Here is a 6,008-nt window from a genome sequence, read left to right on the forward strand (position 1 = left end):
TATCTTTATAAATATCATCGGTTTAATGTAGTAAATGAAAGAGTCAGTATCCATATAAGTAATGTTAATCTTATCTCCATATCGAGGTTTCATTATATTGTAATGGAATTCATACATTGCTAATTTTGATAGTTCCAAAACTGTAGCTCCTACACATAGATCGGTTTATTTAAAGTTACAGATTTTTTAACATACGGAATAATGCAAGATTATCTACTAATTTTACCCAATTATGAAACTGATCTTGCGCTACTAATTTTTTACACTTTTTTTCATTGTTAATTTTATATCAATTCGTTTTCGTACATTCTCCATTGTCTTTCCGTATACAGAATTATTTAATAACTTATAGAAATCTTTTTCAAATTCAATTGTGGCATTTGCACGACGTTGAGTATTTTCTTGTATATAAGATGCAAGCCATTTAGATTGACGAAACCATAATATTTTATGTACTTTTACCAATATTAAACCTTGTTTTAGATAAAATTGTAATACTCTATAATGCAAGATATAATTCGATTTCGATTTAAGTGTCAATAGTAATTTTGAGTATTTACCATTTGGTGGAACTTCATTACTGGAAGGACACGGGAAATCAGAATGGTGTTCGTGTAAATAATTTGGATACTCTAAGTCCACTTCTAGAAAAAAGCCCATTCACTATCCGTGGACCAATTGATAATTTTATTTTTGTCTTGCCAATTGTCAGTTTTATCCTCCCACCGAAAACCACCATATGGTAAATAGTCAATCATTGATAGTCCGTACAGATTGTTCATGTCAATATACAGTAAATAAGATTTTTCTTTTTCCGCATCAAAATCATGTACACCTTGTCTCAAAAAGGTTGAGCGCATTCTTTATTGGTGTTTTGAGGCAAAAATTTTCTAAGTCCAGCTTCGGGTATCTTCGGGAAAAAGTAAGCCAGGTTCGAACCTCCAAGCCAGCCTTTGCAATCGGGAAAAAGTTTGCAGATGTGTTTTTCTTCTTTTAAATATAATAAGACTTGTTACCAAGTGTTTAAAAAAACAACATTGATTGAAATACTTAAGGATACAATATTTCGAAACCTTTTTTTTATGTCAGCACATGCTTGTTTGTCTTTTAGCTCTCCATACGTAATGGAACATTTAAATACGTTAAAGAATCTTTCCATATATAAAAGAATGCTCAAAGTTAAGAAATAGAACATAATTATCGCCTGAGTACTAAAATGAAAGTCAAAGTAGAACAGAAACAGCGATTGTAATGGATATGAATGTCATAATTATCTTGAGATCCGTTATACATCGCTAGAAGCATAGTTCTAGAAGTCCTTGTGTTAGCTCATTGGTAAGCTGTCGGATTGCAAATCATAAGGTTGAGAGTTCGAATCCCGTCTAGGTTAATCATTTTTTTAAAATTATATTTTCTGCAATGCATGAAAAATTATATAAAATAATTACATTAGAATACATAAGTTGTGTATATATAACATAATCATTGCAGAACATAGTAATTATTATGTTTAAAATATAACATCTGAGATAATTTTCACAGTAGGTCGGTATTATATATGAGGATGTAAATGTAAGTTAGGAAAATCATTTAATAGCAATAAATAAGTTATGTAGTGTATTTATTTGCATCTATTTGTCATACAGATGTAACTTCTCAATATTCTAATTACAGCATGTCATTTACATTCGTGAAATACAATATATTACTACGGATATAGAAAGTGTATAAACAGAGTATCCAAAGTCGTATCCTGCTTCAAGACACATAACTTTTCCCGATCCCCTTAACGTCACTGGAAGAAACACAAACTCTCTTTAGAACGGAATGTCGTTACTTAGAGTCTCATTCGAATACGTTGAATATGCTTTTGTATATTCATCTCTCTCTTTCTCTCTCTCTCTTTCGTTTTGTTTATGTGTGTGTGTGTGTGTGTTGCGGAATATCCCAAGTTGAATACAACATTTGCCAAGTATATGAGCATCATTGTCATCGAATACCAGAAAAAGAAAGTCGTGTTTCTTCAGGTTGGGTTTGCGTGTTCATGTTAGCTCACTGGTAGAGTACGGACTTGCCAATAAAGAGGTCTTGAGTTCAAAGCCTACAGCTAATTATCATTCTTTTGTTAGTAGGATATCACAGAAATCGGATACAATGAGTGGTTTTTCTTCTAGAAATATTTTCTGAAGCGTTTAGGTAGCCCTGAAAAGGGCTGTTTTCGGGAGTTAAGGCGGGGACATTAATATTTTGTCCAAGATCTTTCTGAATTTATTACACGCTCCATTCTTCTGGGCATGGAATCTATTACATGGGTGACAAATCTATCTCCTTCCCCTACCTCCAGCCATGCTTCGGAAACAAGATGTCACAGGTCATCCTGAGTTCTTGGTGGATCTGCCTCAGGCCAACTTTCCCTTAGAGTACGCTTCACTTCTGCCCACATATTTTCCATGAGATTGAGGTCTGCTCCACGAGCGGCCAGTCGATTAAATCAATCTCATGGTGCCCTGCGAACCATTCCTGAATCACACGGGAAGTATGTATTGGCGACTGGTATTGCTGGAACTGAATTACACCATTAGGCTGAAATACTCGTACAGATAGCACCATGATATTACTGATAATGTCTAAGTACTGAGCATTGTCCAGATGTCCTTCAATTCTATGAAACTGTCCTGCTCCGCGACTGGAAATCCAACCCCAACATAAAATAGATACATGGCCACTGCGATTGTAATCAGCCACATATCCATGGTCATATCGGGTGCCTCTCGGACGATACACAAAACGGCGTCCCTCCTTTGATGTTGTGAATATGGATTAATCTGAGAAAACTACGTTTTCCCAATTGAGACCCACATTCACCTGTGCAAACGCGAGACGGTAAATTTTGTGGTCGTCTGAGAGTTTTTCCTTCACGGCAGCAACACGGCCACGTAACCCAGCATGACGAAGCCTTCGCAGAGCTGTATGCTTACTACCAGGATAGAGAGAAACTTCCCTTAGCTGTCTAGACGTCCTTAGTGGGTCTAACCGGGTTTCGTTTCCTAATCTCGCATCTTGGGCTTCGGTTGACACATGCGGACGACCAGAAAATCGTAAATTATCAGTCTGACCTGTAGCACCATATTTCCGAATCCATCGCCTTCCTGTAGAGGCCGGGACATCTACTCGCCTGCTAGTTGCAGTTGCAGAATAACCTTCCAACTTCCATAAACTAATTACTGCTGTACGTCTATCCATAGTTACCAATGTTCTGAGCTGTGAGGAGGAAGCAATAGGTAAAAGCTAGTACCTGACGTGTGATTGGTTACTTGAACGACACGCCTACTGCAAGAAACAGGGTTGCCAGATCTAGCATAATGCTAGATCTAGCATAATTTGCATGTCTCTAGCATCTAGCAGCTTGCTTTTAGCATCCTGCCCAAATCTAGCATAATTTCAGCAATTTTATCAAAAAGCCGTAAAACCTGGAGATGAGAAAGAAGTTGGTCGTGGGAAGAAAAAGAACGGCAGAAATGTATCCTCTTCCATTGATTCATACAGTCGGTAAACCATACAGGCAGTCTTATTTTCCGAAGTAAGTTCGAAACGTCTTTGGGCTTTTTTGTGGCTCCACCTAGGGTTTTCTAATCCTTTAACTCCGAGGCATGGGCGGAGCTATGGGGGCCATTCTCCCCCCAACTTTTTGACAACTTCACCATCTTTATTTCTGACTTCATGATCATATTTATTCCTGAAATGACAGCTCCGAGACCGACCAAAAATCTGCCGCCCCCCCCCAGCAGATGATTCCCAACTCCCCTTATGCTGCGAAGTAATTTTCTTTCAAAATATGTAAACAAAAACTTTGCATTCATTTATACGATATATACGCCATTGAGTCTGGCAACGACTGCATTAATTTAGTTGAGTTAAAATTTTGGTGCGTGAAGTATTGAGTTCTATCCATGCATTCTTGCTCTCTGTGTATTTTAAGTTACGTTATCGTATCTCAACTTCGTGTTTTTAAACTCCTGAATTAGTAATTATGAGGATCTAGCATAATTTGACCGAATCTAGCATAAGTTCGATCAGGTTTTGGAATACGTAATTCCGAGCTGTGAGTCTGGCAACGCTGGTGGGGAACGACTTGGTCAACGACTCGCGAAAGAAATCTGAAAATGGTGCGCCGTAATAATAATATCAAAAACAGTTTTTATAAAGGAATATTAATACATACGAAAAGCTGTTTAAAGAATGAATTGTTATACTGACTTTACGCGTATAAAAACATATACCATATACCAAACAGATTGAGCGATATGATGATAGCTGTTTTGAGACAAACTCTTTCGAAGTCCAACTTCGGGTATCTTGGGAAAACAGTAAACTAAAGCTGCTGGTTCGAACCTCCAAAGCCAACCTTAGTAATCGGGAAACGATGTACAGATATGTTTCTCCTTCTGTTAAATATAATAAGACATGTTGAAATGGTATTAAGTGTAGAAAAAAGTAACATTGAAATACTTAATGATACAATATTTCAAGACTATGTATTCACACTCTCGTTTCGTCATTGTGATTTCCATACGGAAAAGAGCATTTACGTATGAGCTCAGTTATATTTCAGAAGCAGCTTCCGAAAAGCGGTCATGTTAGCTCAGTGGTACACCACCGAGCGTTTAAATCGTGAGTTCGATACCCGTTCAGGTGAAATTCTTTTATGATATTCTACTTTTCCTCAATGCATGAAAATTATGTAAAATAGTTACATTACAATTCATCAGTTGTATATATCAGTTGAATGTATATATTCATATCATCAGTTGTATATATCAGTTGAATATATATATTCATATCATTTCACGACATAAGTAATTCTTATCTTTAAAATATAACATCTGAGGTATTGACAGAACGTCGGTGTGTTATGTGTGAATATTGAATACAAATTTAAAAAATCGTGTAATAGCAATAAATAAGTTATGTAATGTATTTATTTGCAGCTACTTTCATCGCAGATAACTTCTCAATATTCGCATTACAGCATTTAGGTAGAGCATATCGAAAATCGGATCGTAGTCCAAGACAAAAAACTAGCTAGCCCCAAACTGTCACGTAAGAAATTCGCGAATCGCAAAAGTAAAGTGAAGAGATTGAGAGCGGAAATTCCTTAATCGCTCTCTCTCAACTCTCTCTTATCTGCATTTATACACATAAAAGTGTATGTATGTATGTTCCAACATAACTCATGTATGCTAGAGCAGGGTTTCTCAACCTGGGAGTCGCGGCCCCTAGGAGATCGCGAAGATAGGCGGAAGAGATAAATATAGTTAGAATCTAATGCCAGAAATTATTTTTAAATATTATTTTTAATTTTGTTCTGATAGGCATACTTTTATTTTTTATACACACTGTAAAGAACAATAAAAAATAAGTCTACTGAACATTTTCAAAGGGTGTAGAATTCGTGTTACTATTCGGTTGAAAGTCTCTTGTCGTCGCGAATTCTGTCGAGAAATTTGAAGCTTAAAATATACAAAACGATAATCATGCCTGTTGTTCTGTATGGTTGCGAAACATGGTCGCTTACTTTGAGGGAAGAACATAGACTGAAAGTATTTGAGAACAAGATCCTTAGACGAATATTCGGACCCAAGAGGAACGGGAATGGGGAATGGCGGAAACTTCATAACGAGGAACTACATAATTTATACGGTTTACCCAACATTGTTAGGGTCGTCAAGTCTAGAAGGCTTAGGTGGGCAGGTCATGTAGCTAGAATGGAAGAAAGTAGAAACGCTTTCAAAATCTTGACTGGAAGACCAATCGGAAAACGACCATTAGGAAGACCTAGGCGCAGATGGAAGGACAATATTAAGATGGATCTCGCTGAGATACGAATACAAAGTAGAAACTGGATCCAATTGGCTAAGGATAGAAGTCAGTGTAGAGCTTTTGTGAACGCGGCATTGAACCTCCGGGTTCCATAGGCCATAGAGTTAGTTAGTTAGTAGAGTAGTTTA

Source organism: Thermobia domestica, chromosome 6 (genome assembly GCF_964235325.1).
Source record: "Thermobia domestica chromosome 6, izTheDome1.hap1.1, whole genome shotgun sequence".
In the NCBI taxonomy this organism is placed as follows: domain Eukaryota; kingdom Metazoa; phylum Arthropoda; class Insecta; order Zygentoma; family Lepismatidae; genus Thermobia; species Thermobia domestica.